At 42.3% G+C, this 27,007-nt stretch overlaps 1 long non-coding RNA gene across 1 annotated transcript in view; it reads right to left on the reverse strand.

The window, feature by feature from the left end:
* Window positions 1-3,325: 3,325 nt before the first annotated feature.
* LOC131481906 (uncharacterized) overlaps window positions 3,326-27,007 on the reverse strand; it is a 47,595-nt gene continuing 23,913 nt past the window's right edge. The window contains exons 3-4 of the long non-coding RNA XR_009246640.1: window positions 4,876-5,072; window positions 3,326-3,501 (exon numbers count right to left, since the gene is read on the reverse strand). This is a non-coding gene — a long non-coding RNA (uncharacterized LOC131481906). The remainder of the gene's footprint in view (window positions 3,502-4,875; window positions 5,073-27,007) is intronic.

Below are 27,007 nucleotides of genomic sequence, written 5' to 3' on the forward strand. Positions count from 1 at the left end.
TCTCTCTTTCTCTCTCTCTCTCTCTCTCTCTCTCTTTCTCTCTTTCTCTCTTTCTCTCTCTCTCTCTTTTTCTCTCTTTCTTTCTTTCCTTTCAAAAGATTTATTTCTTTTGATTGGGAAGTCAGATTTACAAAAAGGAGAGACAGAAAGACCCTCCATCCACTAGTTCACCCCGCAAGTGGCTGCAATTGTGGCAGTGGCTGAAGTTTAACCAATCCAAACCCAGGAGCTAAGACGTTCTTCTGGGTCTCCTATGTGGGTGCAGGGACACAAGGTTTTGGGCCATCTTCTACTGCTTTCCTAGGCCTCAAGCATGGAGCTGGAAGGGAAGTGGAACAGCTAAGATAGGCACTGGTGCCCATATGGGATCCTGGTGTGTGCAAGGTGAGGACTTTAGCCACTAGGCTACTATGCTGGGCCTACCGTTTTTGTTTTTTTTTTTTTTCTGTCTTTTCTAGTGTGGATTTTGATTCTAAAAATATAGGGTTGTAGGTCACTTTCTTTTTCTTTTTTTTTTTAAAGATTTATTTTTATTACAAAGTCAGATATACAGAGAGGAGGAGAGACAGAGAGGAAGATCTTCCGTCCGATGATTCACTCCCCAAGTGAGCCACAACGGCCGGTGCGCCGATCCGATGCCGGGAACCAGGAACCTCTTCCAGGTCTCCCACGCGGGTGCAGGGTCCCAATGCATTGGGCCGTCCTCGACTGCTTTCCCAGGCCACAGGCAGGGAGCTGGATGGGAAGTGTAGCTGCCGGGACTAGAACCGGCGCCCATATGGGAACCCGGGGCTTTCAAGGCGAGGACTTTAGCCGCTAGGCCACGCCGCCGGGCCCTGTAGGTCATTTTCTTATATGCAGATTTCACTTCCTTTAGAATTAATCCCGGAAGTGGGATAGCTGAGTCTATGGCAGATCAATTTTCAGTTGTCTTAGCATCTGCCATACTGACTTCCGTAGTGGATGTACTAGCCTACACTCCCACCAACAGTGGAATAGAGTACCTTTTTCCTCACATCTGCACCAGCAGGCATTGCTAGTAGGCTTCCAAATGTAGACCAAGCTCACTAGAGTTAAGAAGAAGCTCAATGTGGTTTTTACTCATATATCCCTAATAGCTAGAGAAGCTAAATTATTTTTGCGTTTGTCTATTAGCCATTTAAATTTTTTCTTTTGAAAAATGCTGTTCATTTCCTTTCTCCCATTTCTTCACAGGATTGTTTATTTTGTTGTCGTTGAGTTTCTGAAGCTCTCCATAAATCCTGGGTAACAGTCCCCTCCTCTGTTGTGTAGTGCACAAAGATTTTCTCCCATTCTGTTGGTTGCTTCTTCAATTTGTTGACTTTTCCCTTTGCCATACAGAAGTTTCTTAATTTGATCTAGTCCCATTTTTTATTTTCGCTTTGACTTTGCCTGCACTTTTGGTGAATTTTCTAAGAAGTCTTTGCAAATGCCTGTATCTTGGAGAGTGCTTCCCATATTTTCCTGTAATAGTTTGATGGTTTCTGGATGTAGATTTAGGCGCTTGATTCATTTAAAGCTGATTTTTGTATATGGTAACAGGGTAACTCTAGCTACTTTTTGCTTATTCTTGGTGAGATGATCTTAAAGGTTGGTGGAGAAATTTAACTAACTTTCTCACTATAAACAAATACAGAGTTGTTTTTTAACACTGACGAGCAAATAAACAATACCCAAACCTGCTACAATCCATGGGAGAATATTTGTACTGGTTTTTGTTTGGTTCATTATCTGTTAATCTTTTGTAATGCTAAGCTTGTGGCATCCGAGTGTATTCCTTTGTTCTCTTAGAGTTGTTCAGTGTAAATTTCTTGATGTTTCAGCCTTATTTTAAGAAACAGGACAGGCAGATGAGAAGATAGCATGCCAAATCTAGGCTTCATGCACAATGACTAAAGCTGTCTCACTGCATTCTGGTGAGTAAGTCAGGTAGTTATTACATATCAGTCATGCAGCCTGAGATGAAAGCTATGGGGTGGTATAGTGCAGTGTTTGTCAATTGTCTTCAAAGGTCAAGTGGTTTCTTTAAAGGAAGTCATACTGAGGATATTTGAGCATACAAAAAGGGTTGAAAAGTTGACTTTCCCCAGTAGATGCAAGAGTCCTCCTTTTTCCTCCCCCCACCCTCCCCGACCAGGGAGAGAGAGAAAATGTGGAATTAGCATTTCACTCACTTTTTGCCTCAGCTCTGCCATTGGCTGCTTTGTGGTGTTGGCCAAATTGCTTGCTTGCTCTGAGTCCAGGGTTTAGAGTGTTGGACCAGGGTATCCTATCTGACTCCCCCTTTTTTTTCCCCTTGGACTTCTGGACATTGTGTTCATACCAGCTTCAAGTGATAAGCATTATCTAGGCTTTTCTCATCAAAATGATTAGAGGTCAACATTTTTTTTTTAAATCTGAATTTTATTTACTACACAGGAAAATTCAAAATAAGAATGCTTATCTCCAACATTTTTTTGCTCATAGGGGAAACACTATAGAAAAAAATGGTGGGATACTGTGGCATTTACCACATGGATATCTGCAGAAGGAAGTCTAAACTACTGAAAATTGACAATTTCAGAGCACCTGTTACCTGCAAAATACAATGATACCTATTTTTTATGTATTCCATTCTTTTTAATCCAAAGAATACTCATCAGAGCAGATTTTTTTTTTCATAATATAAGAACCTGGACCAAGTCTGCTTTGGATTTGAACTTGTGACTTCCCTTGTTATTTCTATTCACTGAATTTGCACCTGAGCTCAGGATCTTTAACCAACAAAGCCTTGGGCCTGCCCTAAGGAACTTTCAGTGCCTTGTGTTGTTCAAAGCTTTTCTTGATAGTGGTAAACCCCAATCCTTGTACCCGTGTGTGTTTGTTTAAATTAGATTTAAAGGGAGAGTGTTTGATTGAAATTTGAATGCTCCGTCCCTCTCATGCGTCCTGTTTTGGAGCTCTCCTTTCGGTACATGGTGGGTGGTGGGGAGGATTCCAGGGGTCTGTATTTTGAACACTTTGCTCAGATGGCTGTCACCCAGTAAACCCAGGGAATGGCAACTGTACACCAATAACGGTCGTTCCTTCGCACTTCGGCCTTTCTAGGCAGGAGGTGGGCCCTGGGTGGGTGGATGCTGGGCCCTTTTTAATTTTTTGTATACTTAGCATATGACAAGTGTTTTAACAAATATTTGCAGACTGTAAGTTGCAAAGGAAAAAAAAACATGTTGAATTGAACCATGGACTCCACCCACATCCTTGAAAAACACACTTTATAGCAGGACCCACAAAGGGAGGAGAGGACCATTCCCGGGGGAGGAGGGAGTCTTGGCATTTTGGGAGTCAGACGCATGATGAAGGAGCAACCCCCCAGTTCCTCCCTTCTCTGCTGCATCTTCTGCTGTTGATTCATTGCATCCCAATTCTTACCACCTGCTTGTCCTGACCAGTTCAGGGATCCGACGTTTGTTCACCTCTCCTCCATCCATACAACAGTCCCTGGCACATAAAGAATGGAAAGAAAAAAAGAATTATGTGATGGCCTGAGCCATGGCAGGAAGAAGTGAGATTGGAGGGGAGACAGGCTGGTCTGGAGTACTGCTGGGCTCATGAGACAAAATGCTAAGTTCCTCCAACACTTAATTAGCTATTTTTATTAAGTGTCCAAGCCTCCTTCATTTAATGGGTGTTTTACTCCTTTTATCTCAAGAAAGATGGCAGAGGTTTGTGTCTTTTGGCTTTGATCACATTATTTCTGGGTTTTGTTACTTAATAAGGCAGAAGTTTAAATTAACATCATTCTCTGTTGCCTGGTTTTGGGTTAGCTGGATAGTATGGAGTGGTTTTGGCAATTTTTCAGTAGGGGAAAGAAAAGGAAACCTCTGTTTGAGAGCGAAGGAGAGAAGGGGGGGAGAGCCATTTACCTGAGCCCCTTGGGCTACATCTGCTTGCCAGAAAAAAAATCTGTCATCAAATCAAGCCTTCTGACCCCTGTAGGGGGTGACCCAGAGGCAGGTAAGAGGTTTGGAGGAAGGCCTGCCTTTAGTTACAACAGGAACAAGGGAAAGGTTGGGATTCATTGTTTCTGTGTTTAGGGCCCTCTCTGTACTTTATATCTGGATTCAAACATATTGTCAGACTGAACAAAAGCTACCTCTTCAGGCCCTTCTTAAAACGTGAAATGGTCCCAGCAGTGATTCGAGCCTGGAGCCAACAGGATATGCGTTTATCTCCGCTCTCTGCCCCCACCTTTCTATTCACTCACTGAGAGGCTAGCTTGATGGTTTACAGATCTCAGTAACACTTGCTACACATTTGGATGACTTCAGCCAAAAGTTTGTTTCTGTATTAATTTAATTCAGCGAAAATATTGCCTTCACTGAAACAGTTTGAATCCATCTTGTTGAATCATGGGCTGGAGTTAAGCGTTATTATTTTAAGAATCAAAATGCCTTTTGTCCATATCAGATGAACAAGGCCCTAGCAAGGCTAGCAGAAACAGATCTGTTCAAGCCACAACAACATATAGAAGCCACGAGACAAAGGTAGACCAGTTGTGCCTTCACAGAAGCCCTGACGGTACGTTAATGCTCTCCAGTTGGCCTGGAGTGCAGTCATATGGAGTGTGCGCTGATGAATGGAACCTGGGATCCGCCGATCCTAGGGAGAACCTTTATCATTGTTGAGTTTTATCAAATGTGAACAATCAGTGGAACATCTGGCTTTAATACGGATAGAAAATGTAGCACTGGGGCTGTGCTCTAGCCTTGCATAGTTTCCATCCTCTGTGCTTGTTGTCAGTGATGTGATGGAGTTAAATTGACTGCATGTGATTCTATTGCGTACAAGGAAAACTGCAGAATGCTCACTCACTTTACTTGCTTTTTGGAGTCTTTTAGAGTAGGTCTGCAGTGAGTTGGTTTGGGTCATGAGCCCAAGAATTTAAAAAGGAAAGTGACTCAACAGAGAGTCTCAGATGGGTACCTCTGGCTCTACAATCACAGCGCACTCCTTTAGCAGTGTGAGCAATGTCACGGAACCAGTACCAGCCTTCGCTTCTTTGGTTGCAGCTGAAAAAAAAAATATGTCGAGGGAGAAGCCACAACTGAAATGAGTTTGCAGAGTCTTTTGATGTCAGCTTTCCCCAGAGGACCTTGTCAATCTCCCCAACCCTCTGCAGCCCCAGTTGATGTTGTCTGGCACAACTGGCAATCACCATGCAGAAAATGACAGGACCCAAGTGAGGATGGAGATTGAATTCACACCTCATCACATCCCATAAAGGGCAATTTTTCAAGGTCAGTGTTTAGGTGAATTAAAGGAACGGGGTTTGGCAGAGGTCCCTCTGCTCAGCCCCCTGCAGGCCGTCGGTCCAGCTGCCGCTCTTTGTGTACCCGCGCTAGGAGTGAGAGAGGGCAGTCACACACGCAGATCGCCCCAGCTGTAATGAGCGTATCTCAGCGCTTCGGAACTGGCTGCTGGTGGGTTGGGTTCATCTTCTGCTTAGTAAAATCTGCCTCAAGGAAGTCTAAGAGGGAAATTGTAAACCACAATGGTGAATACCACAGTGACGGGAAAATAGGTTTGGAAAAGACCAAATTATTTGCATCTGGGGATGGGAGATTTTCCTTGGCTATTTAGCCGAATGTCAACGTGAGTCCAGGGTACTGAGCGTTCCCCTGGGCTGCCAGCTGCTCGCTGGAGAGCAGCTACGTTCGATGGGCAGGGCCAATGCTAGCCTGCCCTCTGGGAAGGAAATGATGATATATTTTGGTTACCAGAGAGGCCGGTCGTGAAAGAAGCCCACATCACACAGCTCATTTCTCTCTTCTGGAGGATGAGGCTGTGGGGGTCCGGAGAGAGTGAGTTTCTCAGTGTCAAGCAGTTAATGAGAGGCGGGGCAGGGCTTGAACCTCATTTACCTAATTGCCAGCCCTATGCTCCATGACTCATCCCCCCCCCCGCCATACACACACACACACACACACACACACACACACACACACACTGTCTCCGAGATGAGGATAAGTCACACATCCTGGGAGGCCTGTCTGGTCATTTGGCTTCTCTGATTCTGTTCTGTTAAAGTCAGATACACTCATTTGTAAAATATCTGCCATATTCCCTCATTTTAGGAACAGGGCACTGTGGAGGCCAGCATGAGAGGCTATGAAATAGAATGGCCACTGGCATCAGTGCTACTATTATTTCCCATAGAGTGGAAGGTGAAACAGACCCCGAAATAATTAAAAATGCCTCTGAACACGAGAGAGGAAGAGTTCGGAGAGGCTCATAAGATACGTGCTTGAGTCACTCTAAAGGATGGCTAGTGGGTGGGAAGAAAAACCTTGAAGGGAATTTCAGTCTTTGGTGAGAGCCATCCCAAAGGATTCTGAATCAGGCATTAAAATTCATTTGTCTTTCTAAATGAGAAGGCGTGTCCATTTTTTTTCTTGAAGCATACCTGTAAGATGTGATGCAAAAAAGTTGAAATTTGTTATCATGTAATTTTCTTCTTGTTTTATATGATGAATATTAATCAGGTGTTATGTATTTATAAATATATTATCCAATACCAGCATAATGGCAAACGAAAAGAATCAGAAGTGAAAAAAATTAAAGAAAACATAGAATACAAAATAGGTGAAACTGAGTCAATGAAGTAATGAAATGAAGGACGTGGTTTTAGGAATTTTACTTTCGAAGTGTTTATGACATTCAATTAAATGGATCTAAGTGAGAAGAAAAAGAGACAAGGTAATTCCCCTCTCCCTAGGACACCTTCCTCCCACGTTGAATGGTCAGGCCCAGTTCTGGCTTCTCTACCTCTGATCTAGCTTCCTGCCAATACCTGAGAAACCAGAATATGATGCTTCAAATACATGCGCCCTACCCTTCCTAAGGGAGGCCCACATGTCATTCCTGGCTCCTGGCTTTGGCATTGGCTCACCCCACCTGGTTTGGCATTTGGGAATGTAAAATCTCTCTTTATCTCTTCCCTTCTCTCTGTATCCTGTCTTTCAAATAAATAGTGCTTTTATATCAAACAAGAGGCTTGGGATCTTCTACGCTGACTATCCATCACCTCAATACCCTCCCCCCCACACACAAATACACACATGCATATGCTCATATTGGCTGTCACATATATGCACACGTCAATGGTGTGGATTGGAGACTGATTGCCTCACTTACAGACATAAGTAGGCTCAATGACTTCCTCATAACTATACTGGACACACCTGCCTTCCCCCACCACGCCCATACCACACCTGTTCTTAGTAATTTGTTCAGCATGAGTTACTACTGCCTCCATGACTCATTTCCCACCTTCTGGTACAAGTATAGAGGGAAACGAGTGAACAGGCTCTATTCAAAACATTTGAATCTCTTCCTCCTGCCTAATGAAAATGCACAGGAAACTTGGATACTGCGTCAAGGCTTAAAGGTAAAGGGTAGTCCAAGTTAATGTTTCTTAAACCTTATAATTTTGTGATCAAAAAGTATAGGCAACACCTTGTTATGAACTGAATGTGGCTCCCTTTCAAATCCCTGTGTTGATGCCCCAGTCCCACATGATGGTGTTAGGAGATGGAGCATTTGTGGTGTGATTAGGCTTAGATGAAACTGTAAGGCTGAGTTTTGTGTGATGGAATTGCTATCTTGATAGAAGAGGGAGAGATATCAGCATGTCCCCTCTGCCATGTGATGACACAGCAAGAATATGGCATCTGGAGCACTCCCCCAGCACCCAGCCATGCAGCCACCTGGTCTGTCTGTTGTTCCAACTGCCCAATCTATGGCACTCGCTAGAGAAACCTAAGATAAAACGTATCGCAAGGTATTTGACTCTCTTGGAGCTACTAATTGATGTCAAAAGGTTCGCCTGGTCCTGAGGCCTATGTAAGCTTCTTCAATTCATCCTTTCCAAGCTCATGTTACAGAAAGACTGTATTTTTTTCTTTCACTGACTACACTTATCCAGTGGGGTATCAGAATCCTGTAAAACTCACTAGATAATTATTTGTCACTGGATGTGTGGATGATTAGAAGATGGAAGCCAAGAACTGAAGTCTGGAGCCATGAGCTCCATGCCCAGCTTGGGAACAGAAGCAGCCCTTAGTGACTTGTAGTTCCTCGCACCTTCCTCAGTGTTTCCTTTGGAAATCTGGGAATTTGTTCCCATTTTTATTCACCAAGAAATATTCTAAAGTAGCATGCCTTTTTCCATTCATGAAAGTGATGGCCCCATATATTTTGCCCAGAGGCACCTTAACTTTCTTACGTTTGGCTTGGGGAGGTGGGGATTGATTTACATGTAATCATTGTGATGATTGCCAATGATAATTAGGAAATAAAAATAGTGTTGTTTGGTGTCAATTTGAAAGTGATTTATCTTGGTTGTACCTGCTTTAAAAGTTTTTTTTTTTAATTGATTTGAGAGGGAGAGAAAGAGAGCTTATCGAATGGTTTACTCCCCAAATTCTCAGTGTTTGATGCCAGGCTGGGGTCCAAGCCAGAAACCAGGCATGCAATCCAGGTATCTTGCAAAGTTGGAGGAACCCAATTAGTTGAACCATCACTGGTGCCTCTGCGGGTCTATGTTGCTGGGGAGATGAAGCTGGAAACTGAAGCCATGAACTCTGATATGGAATAGAATTATCTTAACATTTGGGTTATTTACGATCCCTTTTTAATCAATAAGCCGAAAGAGACAGAGGGAGAACTTTAGCTAAAATTCCCCATTAAGATCTTAATGGTAGAAACATGTCAGAATCCTAAGGTTTCATTTGCATAAAAACAAGTAACTTGGATACTTGTTCAAATATTAGGTCAATACGCTGGGTTGGATTCGTTCAGAAAATATACTTCCTTATGAGGACTCAAAAGTACATAAACATGCAAATAGACATTCCTAGTGAAAGTTTGAAACAGGATTTCATGTGGGAGCTGAGAATTTAGCATGTTTTTGCTTTTTTTTCCCCCCACCAAAAAAGAATAGACAAAGGTGTAGTTGTACTTTACAAAGATAAGAGAAGTTTCATATATGGGTATACTTGCTGGATTGCCCCATGCTGTAGCAAAGGCTGGAAGTGGGAGAAATCTTTCTGGTTTCTGTGCCTCTGTGGGGTATCATAATTTAATCTATTTAGTGGCACAGACGCTGGTAACCACAGCCAGCCGTTATGGGCAGGGGTTTCAAACATATGGCCATGCATTGCACCCCCATCCCATTCCCTCCATGAATTATTTTTTCCATTAGATGCCAACCTAGGAAATGCATGAATCTTGATTGCACTCTGCCAGCCTGCTGCAAGCCAGCCTGCCTCCTCCCCTTCGCCTGCCATGTTCTCAACCCTTCACTCTCCTAGGCCAGAATCTCATGCTAAGCACCTACAGAGAATCAAGCAAGGTGGCACAGGTGAAGGTGTATACTGGTAGCATCAGGGGATTACCCTTTCTGTCTCCAACTCAAATGTGCGCCCAGGGAATATGGCCTGGATCTGGCCAGCCATTGTGCTTGGTTTCTCTCATGCAGCTCTCCCGTAGGCTGCTGTTAGAGTCACACAGTGACCTGCAGATCTAAGGGAAAAAACAGATGTCCCAATAAATTTTTGTCAAAACGTAATTACCTCGGGATTAGAAAACCACATGGGGGTGGGGAGGGAAGGGAACAGATGTATTACCTTCAAATATGCAGTCATTATTCCGCAGAAGTTTAAATAATCAAGATCTTTAAATGATGGCAGTGGAGTGTCTCCCCCACCCTCCTTCTGCTGCCTCCTTTACCTTCACTCTGGAAAGTTCTGGAAGCCCCTTCTGCTCACATTGCACTGAGCGTGCTCTGAGCAGGAGGTGGAGGGGTATGTTGCACGAAAGTATCGTCTTGAGTGCTTTTTCATAAATAAATCTCAGCAAATATGACAGGCTATCTTTCCCTCAGGAACAGGGCCAAGTCTTTTCTTCCTCTCCAGCCGACAAAATATGATAAACTATGAATTTTCCCGGTAACCATAAAAGACTCTTATTTTCATGATTTGAACTGTTAGGTGCAGGTCAAGGCAGTATATCAAGCAGAAATTCTTGCTGGGAAAATCCTTTTTATGTTTTTGGTTAGCATATTTTGTCAGGTGGGAAGAGGGTGCTGGGTCCTGATTGAGGAGCCTTTGCATTGCTGTATTTGCTAGCTGGTTGTCATAGTCATCTTAAGGAGAGATGCTAATCTTTCAAATATTTACCTAGAGGCCTAAGTGGGAGTCTACTGAGTGAAGATCTGAAACCCCAAGAGACCCAAGGAGGTACTGTTGTTTTAATTCCATGGGTGGTGTCCTCATTGGGTAGAGACTGAGTAGGTGTTACCAAAAAATTATTCCCATTTTAAAAAAAAATAGTTATGTATTTTACTTGAAAGTTAGTGTTATAGTGAGAGAGGGCAAGACAGAGAAAGAGAGAGAGAGAATCTCAGCCACCTGTCCACTCTCTAAATGGCTGCAATGACCAGAGCTGGGCCAATTAGAAGGCACGAGCTTCTTGTGGATCTCCCGTGTGGATGCAGGGACCCAAGGACTTCGGCCATCCTCCACTGATTTCCCAGTCCATTAGCGTGGAACAGGACTGGAAGTGGAGCAACTGGGACTAGAATTGGCGCCCATAAGGGGTGGTGGTGTTGCACACAGAGACTTAGCTTGCTTTACCAACACACTGCCCCCATACTTTATTTTTTATCCCATTTCTCCAATAACTTCACTTGAAGTATAGGCTGATAAACTCATTGTGTTCTTGGAAAATGGAAATTCAAGTTATAATTTTTTGGCTTTTCCCATTACAGAAAATGCCTGACAGAAAATATGTTGGGATTTATTTTTAAATTTTAATTACTTTTATTTGAAAGACAGGTAAGAGGGAAGAGATGACTCTCCCATTTTTTAGTTCACTATCCAAATACCCACAGTGGTCAGGTTTAGGTTGGGCTGAAACCATGCACTCAGAATCTAACCCTGGTCTCCCAGGAGTGTGGGAGGGAAACCAATGCTTGACCTGATCCTTGAGCCATCACCTGCTGTAGACCTGGGTACGCATTGGCAAGAAGTTGAAATCAGAGGCAGAAGCAGGACTCAAACTGCTACAGAATGTGGGTGCCCCAAATTGCAACTGAGCTGCTGTGCAAATATCTGCCACTAGTTTGATATGTAGGACAGTTGCAAATGTTCAAGTGCTGCTGATTGTTCAACACCTTTGCTAGATACTTCACACATATGGTGCTGGTTCTCCCCGAGTCCCTGGAGGAGAAGCATTGCTACCCCAGTTTTGAAATATGGCAAATAACTGGTGTACTCCATTCAGCACAAATAAAATTTGCCTCTATCCAAAGCTTACTTAACAGCACCAGATTTCATGTCAATGTCTTACTTGTTCAGTTTTTTTTCTTAGAGCATCCAGCAATAAAATATAAAATAGAAGTTGATTGTCAAGCTAAATCATAAGTCCTGCAAGTGGTGTGAGATGTCATGATATTGGAATCGTGAAATCACATGTAGACAGGTAACCAAAATGGGTAGGAATCAAGAAGTTGGATCTCTTTTGTTCATGTTAGAGAAATGAATTAGCAGACTCTCATTGCTATGGCCTGAAAGTTTGTGTCACCTTAAATTGGGTTGTGCAAACCATATCCTTTGCTGTGATGGTATTTGGAGCAACAACATTTGGGAGTAATCAGGTTTAGATGAGACCATGAGAGTGAGCCATCTCCCTACCTCCCACATCATGATATTTGAGGCTTTATAATAAGAGCAACATAGCCCCATCTTGCCCTGCTCTGTGAGGATCTATTGGGAAGGTGGCTGGTGTATCATTCAAGAAGAGAGCCTTACAAGACAGGGACCCTGCTGGCACCTTTATCTCAAGAGTCCCAGTCAGTTACCAGATCTGTTAGAAGTAAATTCTGGTTGCCAAAGTCACTCAGCCTATGGTATTTTGTTATGGCAGTCCAAGTGGACTAACACCCTTGGGGGAAAGAAGAATGCAATCGGATTTTTGGCAGTTTCTTTGGCTTTTATTTCACTATATGTATTTGCAATCATGTTGGCAGATAACCCAATCTCTCTGCTCTTGAGAAATGTGATCTGGGTGGGAGGACATTGAACAATGCTTTGTCTCCTATCTGCTGAGAAGAACATTGCAGGTCAGAGTTAAGGCAACTCTAATTCATGCTGGTGAACTCCCTCCAGCCAAACCTTTATTTAAAGAAGATTCAGTGGAAACTAAAATGTAGCCTCTTTGTGGATTTCCTCTTTTATGGTTTAACTGATATTCTTCAATTCAAGTCCAGACTTGAGCTAAAATGCGAGCAAGAGGAAGTCGATCTATAAATTATGTTTTTCCTTTTCCTTTTAAATAATTCCATAATAAGTAACTTCTCTGAAAAGCTTTTAATGCCTTTAAAACATGTGACATTAATGGAGTGGATATAGTGTTGCCGTGGGTTGAGTTACCACTTGGGATGCTGTACCTCACATCAGAGTGGTTGATTCCAATATCAGCTACCCTGTGTGTCTGATTCAGTTTCCTGTTAATGTGCCTAGGAAGGTAGCAGATGAAGACTCAAATACTTGGATTCCTGCCTCCCATGTAGAAAACCTATATTGTGTTCCTGGCTTCTGGCATTACCTGTTCCAGCCCTGGCTTTCACAGACATTTGGAAAGTAAATGAGGTGAATGAAAGACTCTTTCTTCCTCGACCTTCTCTCTCTCCCTGAATTTCAAATAAATAAATATGAAAAACAGCAACAATATTGCTTTCTCCTATAGATCGCAAGTTGGGTGTGAAAGGTCATATGCTTGTGTAAACACTATAGAACTCTATCAAAGTTCAAAAATGTTGGTAAAATTTATACTCTTTAAAAAATTCTGTTTACATTTTTCATTTAAAACACCTTTTCCACCAAGAACACTTGCATCTACAATGTATACTGTGCTGTTATTTAATTTGCCCGAGTCTGATTTCATGCATTCTAGTAAACACTTCCCCACAACTATGCCTTTTGGGTGCTAACAAGTCAGTTTAGGTAAAAGTTCCCTTGATTATGGAGAAGACAGCACTAAGAGTATAAATGGCAGTGACACGAGTTGCTCCTATTATGTCTATAAATGAAAAGATGCAGGCAGTAGTTGGCTGTTGGTACCTACTGGCATGAGTCCTCCCTAACAGACAAGAATTCACTGGTTCTTTGTTCATTCACAAGAGCCCTGAAGGAACAAAGCCTTGCACCTGCTTGAAGTCTTGCTCTGCAGCTATTTCAGCAGGGAAATTCAGAGAGGGCAAATTTCCAGAGTGTTCAGAGTACAAATGACATTGCCACATATTTCAGGGTAAATCTTGGAGGAGAGAAAAATTATGAGGCAAGCTTCCTTTGCCCAACGCTTAAAAATGTCTTCACACAACTCCCATTGAAGTTTAATTCATTTTCACATTTAATGACTGAGTTTGACCATGTGCAGAAGATATTGTCGAATACAGGCTGCGAGGTCCTGTGTTTTGCTCTTTCTGAATGTTAATATTTTGGTTGTAACAGAAATCTGGTTATATGTGTTTGTTTTTAAAGATTTATTTGTTTTTATTGCAAACACAGATACACAGAGGAGAGAGGCAGAGAGGAAGGTCTTCTGTCTGCTGATTCACTCCCCAAGAGGCTGCAACAACTAGAGCTAAGCCGATCCAAAACCAGCTAGGAGCTTCTTCTAGGTCTCCCACATGGGTGCAGGGTCCCAAGGCTTTGGGCCGTCCTTGACTGCTTTCCCAGGAGGCAAGCAGGGAGCTGGATGGGAAGAGGGGCCGCCAGGATTAGAACCAGCACCTATATGGGATCCTGGCATGTGTAAGATGAGGCCTTTAGCCACTCGACTACCATGCTGGGCCCCAGTTACCTGTTTATACTGAAATATGGATGATCTTTGAAATTTGGACTTGAGAGTCCTACAGTTCTGATTATTATTATTTAGGAAAATGAACATCTGTCAAGGATGTAACAGTACACAGGGATCACCCATGCCTGCCTGGCTGCTGCTTGCAGTCACACGAGGCCCTGTGACCAATAGAGTCAATGAGGTGTGAGTGGAAAAACTGTATCCCGTACAACCAGAGCATTGAATTCCATTGTGGCAGCCTTCAACGTCTCATTTACTGAACTGTCCAGGGGAGCAAGTGTTGATAGAGAGGAGCCAAAAGGTTAAAACCAAGATGATGTTGAGAATCACAATGTGGAGAGCACCTATCCTGGGAAGACTCCCAGATCCTCAGCAATGATTGCATAGGGAAGAAACGAATCTATATTTTAGGACAAGAATAGCCTGTCCTGTCATCACTGGCACAAGTCTTCTCAAATATGCTTTACAAAATAATGACACTTTTTACATATTTGCAAACTTTTTAAAAATTGATTTATTTATTTTAATTCCAAAGGCAGATTTACAGAGAGAAAGAGACATAGAAAGATCTTCTATTTGCTGGTTCACTCCCCAAGTAGCCACAACAGCTGGAGCTGAGCTGATACGAAGGTAGGAACCAGGAGCTTCTTCTGGGTCTCCCATGTGGGTGCAAGGTCCCAAGGGTTTAGGCCGTTCTCGACTGTTTTCCCAGGCTCTGCGAGCAGGGAACTGGAAGGGAAGTGGAGCAGCTGGGACATGAACTGGCTCCAATATGGGATCCTGCTGCATGCAAAGCAAGGATCTAGCTGCTAGGCTACTGTGCCAGGCCCCCTATTTGCAAACATTCTCCAACTTGTGTGCCTTGCTCCTCTCTAGGGACTGCTTTTATTTACTTCAAGTACAAAGGTGTAAGACAAGACTTGGTAGAAGGGTAATTGTGCTTTAGAGATCCTGCTTTGAGTATAAATGTTCTGTTAATCCCCAAAGCGCTCCCTCTATAATACCACCCAATATTCCCTGCATGTATACTAACATGAATGCTAACATTATTATTATTATTTTCTTCACACTTAATGCTGGGCGAACTGAAAAGGTTAGTTTCTTAAGAGGGTGATATGAGCCTTCTAAATAAATACTAACTTACAAAGCACCAGCTTTCATCCTATACTTCTTGAAAACTTAATGTACAGATATTTAATCTTCCCTTGACCATTTTAGATACTTTAAGATTTGTATATGCATAACAAGAATTCTATTGAATGGCCATGGCTATTGCTTAATGGTTTCCCTACCATACTCTGTAACAGAAATGAGTCTATTATCATTAATAAGAGAATATCAGTAAGTATGATGATTTTAAAATAGATACCCTACAGCTTTTAACAGGTTGCTGTTAGCAACAATACAATAAACATAAAGCATCTATTCTTTGTCCAATAGCTGTTTTATGTGCAAAATCCTTGCTGAGCTTAGCAAAATCCAAGTTTTTACCATCATGTTTAAGCCCAGGATGAAATGGAAGATTGGAATTCAGAAGCAGCTTGCTTCTTAGCAAAGTACAACTTCCAAATGTGCCTTTTAATGAAATCTGTTTTGCATAGATTACTTTTCATTTTAATAACTCACCTCAGATATAAGCCATGAAATGACAATATATTCAGATCTTATTTATATTTTAGAATAACTTTGTGTTAGTGATGATTGCCAATTCATAATTTAGTTGAAATAAATTGCAACTCCACATGTTTAGACTTTTGTTTTTTGCTTCTTTGTCATCTACAATCCCCAGACCTAACACTTGTTTATTTTTCTAGGATGCAGAACTCTGGCCTTACTCTTCATGAAAGGCAAATCATGCCTTCCAAGCTGTGTGAGAGCATTCTGACTTGACTCTAGTCCCTCAAAAGGAAAGAAACAGAGATGAGTTTTGAGCGTGGCCATTCCACAGGCATCTGATCGAAGAGATACTGTCTGTGAGCCCAAATAACAATGAATATGATTTTGTTTACTCATAGGAATGAAATGCTAAACAAATTATCCATATTTTGCCTAGAATATTTTGTATGTGTAGATAAAATGCTGTGTAATTATATAATACAAAATCTGAAAGGTCACAAAGAAGTATTAGTCTTGTACAGCAATGGTAAGGAGATAAAATTCTTAATCTCATACTATCTGTGTGCTTCCTGATCCCTATAGTGTATAAGAACCTAATAATCGGTCCATTATAAGTTCTAGATCCAACCCTCCCTATCAGGTTGTATCCTTTTGGCCTTGAGTTTCCTCCTTTATAAAAGAGTCATCTTTATAGTCTCTCTAGCACCAGTGTGTTATTCCTTTAACACTCAAAGGATCTAATAGTGGCATCTGGAATTAATTCACAAAGGCAAGTGTTCTCATACCATTTCCCTCAGCCTCTTAACTTCAAGCTGCTATAACTTCTCATTGTCACAGACTATCCTTTCTCAGATACTACTATAAATACAGATTTCACTGGACTTCTCTATGATTTTTGTGTAATGGGCTAAAGGAACTTAACTCCAATTGAATTGGTATGCACAGAACCAATCAAACAGAAATCACAGGTTTCACACAATATATTTTTATTTAAAAGATGTTTTCAAAAGGCGGTAAGCTGGATTGAGGACTCAGGCCAAAGCCACTGCTCAAAGGAAGTGGCTGAGTCCTTGGCCACTCCAGGCCCAAGAACAATCTTCCCTCAGGGTGAGTAGCCATCAGGGGAACTTGGGAACTGGATTAATGTCCTAGCTCCGCCCTGCCGCCAAAAGCTGGAAGCAGGATGATTCTGGGAGGATTCCAGACCTTGGGGTTGGGGGCGGCTTACAACCCCCCACAGTGTGGCAGCTGTGGGAGGTGCCCCTGCCAGGCGGGATCCAAGACTGGGGACTCAGGCCAAAGCCACTGCCCAAAGGCAGTGGCTGAGTCCTTGGCTTTGGGTGGCCAGTGCACCAAATGGTGCCAGGCTCTGCCTGCTGGCCGCCCAGTGGCAAGCTCTGGGGTTTTTATGATATGAAAGAGCTGCTTATCGACACCCATGAATAAGGACAGATTTAGTGTAGCTGAGACATGAATTCCTGGTGATTCCCAGTAACAGGGTTATGAAACTTTAGGGCAAAAGTGGGACTGAGACTTGAAGGTTTGAAGGGGAGCGTCCATAAGATCTATTTGAGCCAGACTGAATCACCAGCCAAATTAGGAATCCTGAGAATGGCTATTAGAATAGAGTTCACTGACTGCCACACACCGGTCCATACCAAAGCTATGGATGGGGGCCTGTCTAGCTGGGCACCATAACTTGACTGGATGGTGGAACAAGACATTTACCACCAATTCTGAGAGAATTTGGTCTGGGGGTAAACTCTATGGGGGAAGTGTGGGCCTAACCTGGTGGAAATACAAGTCCCGCAGGTTAGCTCGTGAGCTGGGGTGGTGAGGGGTTAAGCTAGGAGTAACCATGACACCTGCCATCACTTATGGGTAAAGGAACCAATGGCATTCTGGGCAGGTCAAGGCAGCATCACCTGAAGGAGCATCCCAAAACAGGATGTGGGGTGGGCTGAGCTGCAACTGGAAGGGGGCAGATTGGGTAGGGCCAAACAAATTTCAACGTGAAAAAAAAAAAGAATAAAAATCAGGATGGAGCACATGTCATTCCAACCCGGGCTCTTAGAACAACTGGTCTACAGGAGGCAGAGGTACAGTGCCACAGCATTGAAGGCAAAGGCTGAGACAGGTGAGGGGAACACCTGTGGGCCTCATGTGAGCTTGATTGGGGAAGGGCCTGATTGGACTGATTATTCCGAATGGTGCCAGCAAAATTAGAGTGGGCAAGGGTTGGTAGGGCTTTGCCACATCATCAGATGGCAGAGACTGGCACTGGGGTCAAATTCTGTTAAGTTAAGTGCCAGAACCACCGGGAGAGTGTGCAATCCAGAAGTTGGAGTGGACTAGTAGGGAGATAGTGGGCACCTCCCTCGTGGGTAACCACTCCCACTGGAGAGCACAAAAACCCAGACAGGGCTGGGGTTGCTAAACAGAAAGGCACCTGCCAGTATGTGTGTGGGCTGGATAGTAGGCTGGTTGGGTTGAACTAGGTTTCAATGCCCATTGACAAGTACCAGAGCTTAATGGGAGGTGGGACAGACTGAACAAACCTGCGGTACATACTCACATGCATGGGAACTAGGGAAGGGAGCATTCCTGGTGGGGATTATTGGGAGTTGCCCCAACAAGGCTGCAGCTCCCACTGGTTTATGTGAGGACTGAGTATGAGGTGGGTAGGATCGAGCTGGACCACAATATCCATTGGTCCAGGTGGATGACAGGGCTGGAAACAGAACTGACCCAGCGGAGACAGGTCACATTAAGCAGGTCCATGACATGAACAAACACGCTAGAGAACCATATCTGGGGAAAGATTCTGTGGGGGATGTGTGGGCCAAACCCTATGGAAATTCTAACCCGACAGGTTACTTCAAGAGATGGAGTGGTGGTGGACTAAGCCAGGTGTGACTGGGGAGCCTGCCATCGATCACAGATTGGAGAACCGACGGCAGTCTGGACTGGTTGGGGCAGCAGCGCTCAAGTGTGCATCCTGAGCGGGGTGTGGGGTGGGCCGGACTGCAACGTTCACTAGCACACGCAAGGCCAAGGGGAGGGCCGGACTCTGCTGGGTACTGGCCTAAAGCCCAGTGGCATGTATGAGAACTGGGTCTGGGAGGGGATCAGGGGGAGAAACTTGGGAAGCTCCCCTGGCGAGTCATAGCTCCCACTGGTGAACAGGTGGTCTGGGCCTAGGGGTCGGACAGGCTGGGCAAAGCAGCACCAACGGCTTGTCAATGTATGAAAAGACGATGGAACAGGCGCACCGGGCAGTACTGAGCCAACCTTAGCCCACAAGTAAGATTGGAAACCAGGATGGAGCACAGGACATGCCCAACTAGGTTCTTGCACCAACTGGTCTGTGTGGGTCACGGATGCTGAACCACAGTGTCTAAGGCAGGGGTCATGACAGGTGAGGGGCTGTGCCAAGCTGAGTCAGAGCAATCACTGGCACGCTGAACAGTGGCTGGGAACAGGCCCGGTTGGGGAGCTAAGGGGACACCCTAGCTGGGTGGAGGTTCCCACCAAGGGGCGCACGAGCTGGAATGGGAACTGCATTCTGGTCAGGATACAGTTGTAGTCTCCCTTGGCGCAAGTGTGGACTGGGACAAGACGCAGCAGGCGGGGCCAGACTGCAACATCTTCTGGTGTTCTGGAGGACCAGGGTAGATGTGGGATGGACTAGGCTAGGTCTCAAACCCAACTGAGCCATGTATTAGCTATCTGTGGCTATGAACGAGCCATGGCTGGGCTGAAACATCCAACAGCAAGAACCAGAATGGGTTGAAGGCCAGTTAGGAAAAGCCACTGTTCCTGCTAGGACAGGAGGTGAACGGAGTAGGGCTGGCTCATGGACCCACTAGTATGCGCAAAATCTGGCACTCAGAGGGGTTCTGACCGAGGATCCTGGGCAACTCCTCTGGCAGGACACAGATCCTGCAGGTAAGCACAAGAAGCATGGAAAGAACAGCCAAGAGGTCATGGAAAGTGTCCCACTGGCATACATTTGGCATGGGTTGGGGGCAGACCAGGCTGAATCAGTTCACGTCATCCACTGGCAAATCCGAACACTGGAAGAGAGTGTGGGTTGAGCCAGGTTCGGTCGCGACAAAAGCAGTACACAACACGGAATGCCAAGATGAGGTTGCCTGTGCCAGATGTGACTGCAGCACCCAGCCAGCACACGTGAGAACCAGGAAGGGAGGGGGCAGAACTGGCAGGGGAATAAGGGGTGGTTCCCTTGCTGGACAGCTACTCCCACTGGAGAGCGTGAGCTGGGATGGGGGTAGACCAGACTAAGCAGGGCTACAACACCTGTGCACCTCATGTGGACCAGATTAGGGAAAAACCAGGCTGGGATGATTATTCCTACTGGTGCAATCTACAATTAGAGTGGGTGAAGGTTGTTGGGGCTTAGCCACAGCATCAGCTGGTAGAAGTTGGCACTGGGGGCTAGTTCTGTCAAGTTAAACCACAGAACCACCTGGAGAGTGCATAATCTGGCAGAGGCCTGGGAGGGAAGTAATGGGCTCCTCCCTCTTAGGTTACCACCCCCCCCCCATGGGAGGGCACGAAAACTAGGACAGGGGCTGGGGTGGCTAGACAGAGAGACACCCAACAACATCCGTGATGGCTGGATAGTTGAGCTGGTTAGATGAAACTAGGCTTCAACACCCATTGACATGTACGAGAGCCAAATGGGAGGTGGGACAGACTGGATTAGTCTGCCGCACATACTGGCAAACCAGGGTAGGGGGCGGGCCTGGTGGGGGTTATTGTGGGTCACTCTGACTGGGCTGCAGCTCCCACTGGCTTATGTGAGGGCCGAGTATGTGCTGGGCAGAACTTGGCTAGACTGCAAACACCCATTGGTTCCAGTGGAAGACAGGGATGGAAACAGAACCAACCCAGCAACTGCAACCACCAGCTGATTGGGGCGTTGGACTGTGCCGGGCCTGTGCTTGCTAGTACATACAAGAATCTGGTCTGGGAACACCTCAGACAAAATTTTTTTGAGGATCCCTCCAATCGAGCTCCCGGACTCAGAACCCTAACCATCAAAAGACAGAGGACAGAAGAAGTCAATCAACCACCTCAGCTATATGTTGGCAATGAAAATACTGGGCAAACAGAGACTCTATGATGGACTATGTCAATCAGTGGATTCTCCAATGACTTCATTGTGCTTGGAGTGGTGAGAGTGGCAGCAATTCAGAACTGTTGAACTATCAAAACCACTTGAGCAAGACCCTCGGAGCATGCCCCACATCCGGGACCTGGGGTGGGTGGGAAACTGGGTGGGGCTTCTCCCTTAAAATCCCCTTTTACATCAGATATATTAGGGAAACAATACGGAACCAATTGTCTTGCCCATCTTCCTGTAGCGCTTGAACCTTTTTACCCTAATTATGTCAAGATTGTAAAAAATAAATAAATAAATATTTTTTAAAAAGGGCGGCAAGCTGCCTACTCGCTTGGGATAATCTCACTTTTTCTAAAGAAAGGTAAAAAAGGTAAAAATAAAAAAGGAAAAAGGAAATTACATGTTTCTTAAGCTTAGAGAGAGAATACCTTAAATATTATGAAGTAAATGTGATTTAGATAGTTGTTCAAATGTTTTCCTCTTGTCTTATGAAGATATCTATGGCCAAAATTATGGCTGTTTTCAAAGATGATTTTTGTAATGATATCTGGAAGACTTTGTTTAAGTTTCAAAATAAATATTTATCCATTGGAAGTCTCCCACAAGTATATAGAAAGTTACAAATACACATGATCTCTCACAACTGCTTTGGTTGGATACAGTGAAAGAACAAGCATAAAAAAATAAATACATGAAGAGTAAGCATTAAAATATAGTATATGACATATTTAATTGTGCTACCTGAAAAATCGAACCAATAATATTGAACGTCTGCACGTGGTAGCTGAAACTATCTTAAAAATGGTAAAAGATAACTGAAAAAATAAGGAAAAATTTGAGTACATGAGAATTAATAATGCTAGAAAGAAAATATACATGAAATCCAGACATTAAAAGATCATTAAAATCAGGAATTATTCTTTAAAATTTTCTAATCAACTTCAGTGAGTAGTCTGAAAAAAATCAAATACTTTGAAAAAAATCATGTTGTTAGCACTGATTTCCTGAAAAAAATCATATTGTTAGCACCGATTTCCTCTCTATGTTGGTAGTTGATTGAGCCTAAGTTACCAAGTTTTGTGTTTCTGTGAGTACTCTTATTACAGGAAAAAAGTATTACTGCTGTTCTCAAAGCAGAAATTATTTAGCTGAGAATTCCATGTTCACTTTATTCGTTTTATAATTGGGCAAATGACCCTTTACTCTGATTGCCCTATAATTGACTTCTGAATGATAAACAATGCCTAATACTAGGCATTTCACAATTATTTCAATTAATACAACTCACCCATTTTACCACTTACATGCTGACTTATTTTTTTGTGTGTGTTCATGTGGCTTTATAATATATAGTTTCATGAACTTTTTGAAAAAATAAAACATTTACTGAATTTATACTTGAGGGTTGCATAAAAATTATTAGCATAATTCCCTAATATTAATTTGCTCCATAAGAGGTATGCTTCTAATAATTGAACATTGAAATATTGTCAAGGGGCTGGCAATATGGTATAATGGGTTAAGACATGCTTGCAATTCAACATCTCATATGTTTGCAGGCTCAAGTCTTGACTTTTCCACTTCTGAACTATCTCCCTGATAATGTGTCTGGAAACGCAGCAGAGGGTGCCTGAATCCTAGGACCCCTGAAAGCCTCTTGGCTCCTTGCTTTGGGTTGGCCTAACTCTGGCTGTTGCCACTGTCTGGGGAATGAAGTAGCAAATGAAAGCGCGCTCTCTCTCTCCATCCCTCCCTTCCTGCCTTTGAAACAAACATATAAAAAATAATAAAATAAAAATCATCATATCAGACTTCCCTGTGATAACTAGAGAAACTATATTAAGTTCTTGAAAAAGCTGTTTTAAGACATTAAAATACTACCAAGACATCCAGCAGTTTAGCCTCTAAGATCTTGCTTATGTTGAGCTAATCTTCATGATCTAGGCAACTTTCCTTTTTGATCTATATACTGATTTGAAAGTGGCAGGGGTAGAAAGGTTGAGAAGCGAAGCATAAATCATCTACTCAGAGTCAGCGATGTTAATGAGAGCATACTGTCATTTCTCTGAGTTTAGAAGGCAGCCAGGAATCAAGGTGCCAAGTCCCTTAGAAAACAAAGTGCCCAGGAACTACAGAGAGCTTTCAGCAATTTTGAAATGCTGCAGAGTTAAGTGTTTGACTTCATGTTCTGCCAAGAGATGTGGTCGTTGGTGAATAACTTGGGCTTGCAGTTGGGATACCTGAAGTCCTTTTCTCTCGTGGTAAGGTCAAAATCGAAGTGAAGGAAATCTCAAAACACTGAAACCCATTTTTGAAATAACTTGTATTTGACTGAATAAAGGTGATATGCTCTATTCTATTTCATAGCAGCTGAACTGCTTCCAGATCATCTATGATTTTAATGTACGATGTTTGACATTCAAGCAAGAATTATATAGAATATGCCAGGAATAAGATAAAAATGATATATGAATATAAATGAAATCAGGCTTAGTAAAAGCTAATAAAAAAGAGTGCACAGTTGATTGAGATATTTGCACTAGCAGACAAAGTTTAAAATGACTATTATTCAGGAAGTAGGTCTAATGGCACAGTTCTTAAGCCGTTCTTGGGGTTGTATGTCTCACATACAGTACTGCTTGGTTTGATTTTTGGCTCCATTCTCTATACCATGTGCTCTGGGAGGCAGCAGGTTTTGGTTCAAGTACTTGAGTTCTTGCCACTCATGTGGAAGACCTAGATTGAATTGCTAGTTCCCAGCTTCAGTCCAGCCTCGCCCAAACTATTGCAGGCATTTGTGGAGTGAAACAGCATATGGACAATATTTCTCTGTCTGTTTCCCTCTGTCTTTTTCCCTTTCAAATAAATAGAATCATAAATTAAAAGCTTATAAACTTAAAAATGATCATGGCTAATATGTCTTCAAGATAATATATGACAATGAGGATAATTTCAGCAGCAAAACTTAGAAAAGGAGTCAGAAGTTCTAGAATGAGAAACAATAACAAAGAATTCAGAAGATAGATTTAACAACAGATAGTTACAGCTTTCTTCTGCCACATAGAAAGTATCCAGACTGAAGAGAAAAACGACCACCACAAAAGCCTAGCTATCACATACGGCATCTGAAGGGGTGATGCTTGGTCCAAAATACATGAAAGACATCCTCCTCTGATTCAGCAAGCATTTCACTCCTCCTAAAGCACCACATATACATACAACAATCCATTAAGGCACAGCCTAGTAAAATTGATGAAAACCAAGGAAAACGAAAAATCTTGAAGACTGCAAAAAAAAAAAAAAATGGGACTTACTATCCTTCAATGATCTGAAAGGGACCTGTTCTTTTTAGTTTTGCTTTTCTAACCTTCTATTTTGTTCTGTTTCAAGATTGTCTTCTTGTATCTAAACTTTTGCTTGAATTTCCTATGCTTGGTGAAATTTTCTATGGAAAGGAACAGGGAGATGGAAAGGGAACAGTATTTCTGATCTGTCTCTGATACTTCCTGAGTGAACATAGGAAGTGACCTCTCAGTAAATTCGTTGAAACTGGTATTTCTTCAAATCATTTTCAGGCGCAGGTTTCCTTTAACCTTGAGCTTGAAATCTATGCCATGGAGGTTAAGGTTTATCATAATTTTAATGTAGTTGAGAGGAGATGCTGAGAAACTTCATATAGCCATCTTCTCTGATCATCCGTAATTCATCAAGAATAAGGAATCATGATGAGCTGTGTGGTCAGAATATGGTAGGAATTTCAGAATACAATGGTAGGAAGATAAATGGTTCAGAGTTCAGATCTAAGGTTTCAACCTGAATTTCTCGATTAGTCATTGGACATTGAACAGATTATTTTTTAACAACAGTGTTTAAGGAAACTTCATGAAAGTTATCAAGAAAAGAATATAAGTAATAAAACTTTTTAGGCAAATGATAACATGAGTTGATATGGTTTCAGTGTGTCCCCCAAAATTTTACATTTTGGAAGTTTTGTTCCCAGTCTTTCGATGTTGAGTTGGTGGAACATTTCAGAAATGGAGCTTGGAGGATGGCAATTTGATCTTGGGGGACACTGACTTCAGATTGACGCACATCTTGGATTACTTTTTATGAGAATATATTGGTGTAAGGCAGTCTGGCTCTCTCAGCACCCGCTTGCTTCTTGTCTCATTGAGCTCCTGCTTCTGCTTACACCATTATGATGACATCTGCCATTTTGATGTGATTTATTTGCTAGGAGGCTCTCACCAGAGCCAAAAAGATATTGGTGTTATGCTCTCCAATATCAAGTTCTGTGAACTCGATACACTTCCCTAGAAAGTGCCCACTCTCAGATATTTTATGAGGGTAACACAAACTGGCATATTGCTAAAGCACATACAGAAGATTGGAAACAAATGTAAACAAAGGACAGAGGAAAGGTGTGTACATTATGGAGCAATGCTCCAAGTCAGTAAGACAATGGCAGACCAATGGCAAAGGATGCATAGGAACAGATGTTCTGTGACTGGCTTTCCCTCTTAGGGATGTTATCTTATGACAATATTCTAAGGGGACTCTGTGCTAATCAGTAACTATGCTTCTTCTGTTGGACATAAATTGAACTCATATTAGTATAGAAAATCTGTCTATTTTGACATTTTCATTCAAGGAATTTCACGCTAGTGTTCAATGATAAACAATTGAAGTAGGAGCAAGAGGAACGGAATCAGAAGAATTCTTACTCCGTGACTTTGAATAGGCTCTTCATCTTGAAAATGGGGGTGATATTACTTGTTCAATTTTTTTAGCCAAAGACAATACAAATAAAAGTCTATAGTATGGACAGACACACAGTGTTACCATGGAAGTATTTCATAAAGTAAGCTATAGAAATTTCTACTAAAGTGACTTGTGATATGACAGGAAAGTTGAGGCAAGAATAGAATAAATGTTTCCTGTTCATTGTCATGTTTCAATATTCTAATTGACAATGAGAAATGAGAAGGGATCAAGATTTGCATGTAATGTTTTTGTTTGCTCTTAAAGTTTGTATGTACTTGATGGATATGCATGATAAAAATTTAGGAAATGTGTTATATCTTTAATCCACTGATATGTTTATTCTTTCAATAAATAGTTTATAAAAGCAAACTATATAAGGTGTAGACATTTTCTTTATCCTTCCTTGTCCAACTTTCTCTTGCTTGGATAAGAATTTAAGTTGTATCTTTCTAGATTTGTCTAATGGATTTACATAAATATTTGGTCTTTTTCCATAGAAATATATATATAATGTTAAAATATATATATTATGCTTATATTCTTCAATTTCTCTTAAATTATTGTTAATATAGCAACATGCCTTGTAGTTATAAAAGAGCAATAAATAAAAATAATACGCTGAATTGTATTTGGTTGTTGCTATTTATGCCGCAAATAAGCTGTACCATTAATGTTGTGAAAAGTACTTCAGTGGAATGACAGTTACGTTGTTTTAGGTTTTAGTAATTTTGGAAAAAATGTTTTCTAGGAGAGATTTTTCTGCACTGATCAAAGAAAAAAGTTACTATGTGTAATTATGGAAGTATTGCCAAATTACCTTTCAAAGGCAGTGTTAAGTTATCTGAAATTGTGCTGACAAGCAAAATTTGAAATGTCTGTTCTCTCATATCCTTACAATAGTACACTGCCAACATTTAAATTTTAGTTAAGGTAGTAAGTGAGAAAATGACTCACGTGAATATTGAATTGAAACACGATCTTATAGATGCTGTATATTTGTGTACATGATTGCTCTTTTTGGTACATATTCATATCCTTTATCTGTATCCTATTGTTTCTTTATTTCCTATCGATTTGTAATATCTCTTTACATTTTATGGGTCTTTATCACTTGTCCTTCACAAATATTGAAAATTTTTTTCCAATTTTTATATGTATTTTATTTTATTAATAAAGGGGAAGGCAGGAGGGCATCTTCTGGCAGTCACCTGCCCACCAAAGGCACTGTAGTTGGCTATAAAACATGCCTAGTTCCCTTGATCTTCCAGTCTTGTCAGAGGTCATGTTCCAAGTGAAGGCCTGGGAACTGTGCTTCGGGCCATGGGTAGGTAAGCTCTAAGTCTTGCCCACCAGCAAGCAGGCAGAGACTGGGGAGCGATTGTCCACCTCTCCCCGCTTTGATTTTGGAATAAAATATCCTGGAAAGAGTTCTGCCAAAAAGGCAGCCAAAAGTCCTGTGGTATAGACATTGTCACAGACATCTGAGGGCAAAATTTAAGAACATCATCTACTGTAGCTTCATGTTGGAGGCAGAATGCCCATCACAAAAAT

The sequence above is a fragment of the Ochotona princeps genome, chromosome 14 (genome assembly GCF_030435755.1).
Source record: "Ochotona princeps isolate mOchPri1 chromosome 14, mOchPri1.hap1, whole genome shotgun sequence".
Classification (NCBI taxonomy): domain Eukaryota; kingdom Metazoa; phylum Chordata; class Mammalia; order Lagomorpha; family Ochotonidae; genus Ochotona; species Ochotona princeps.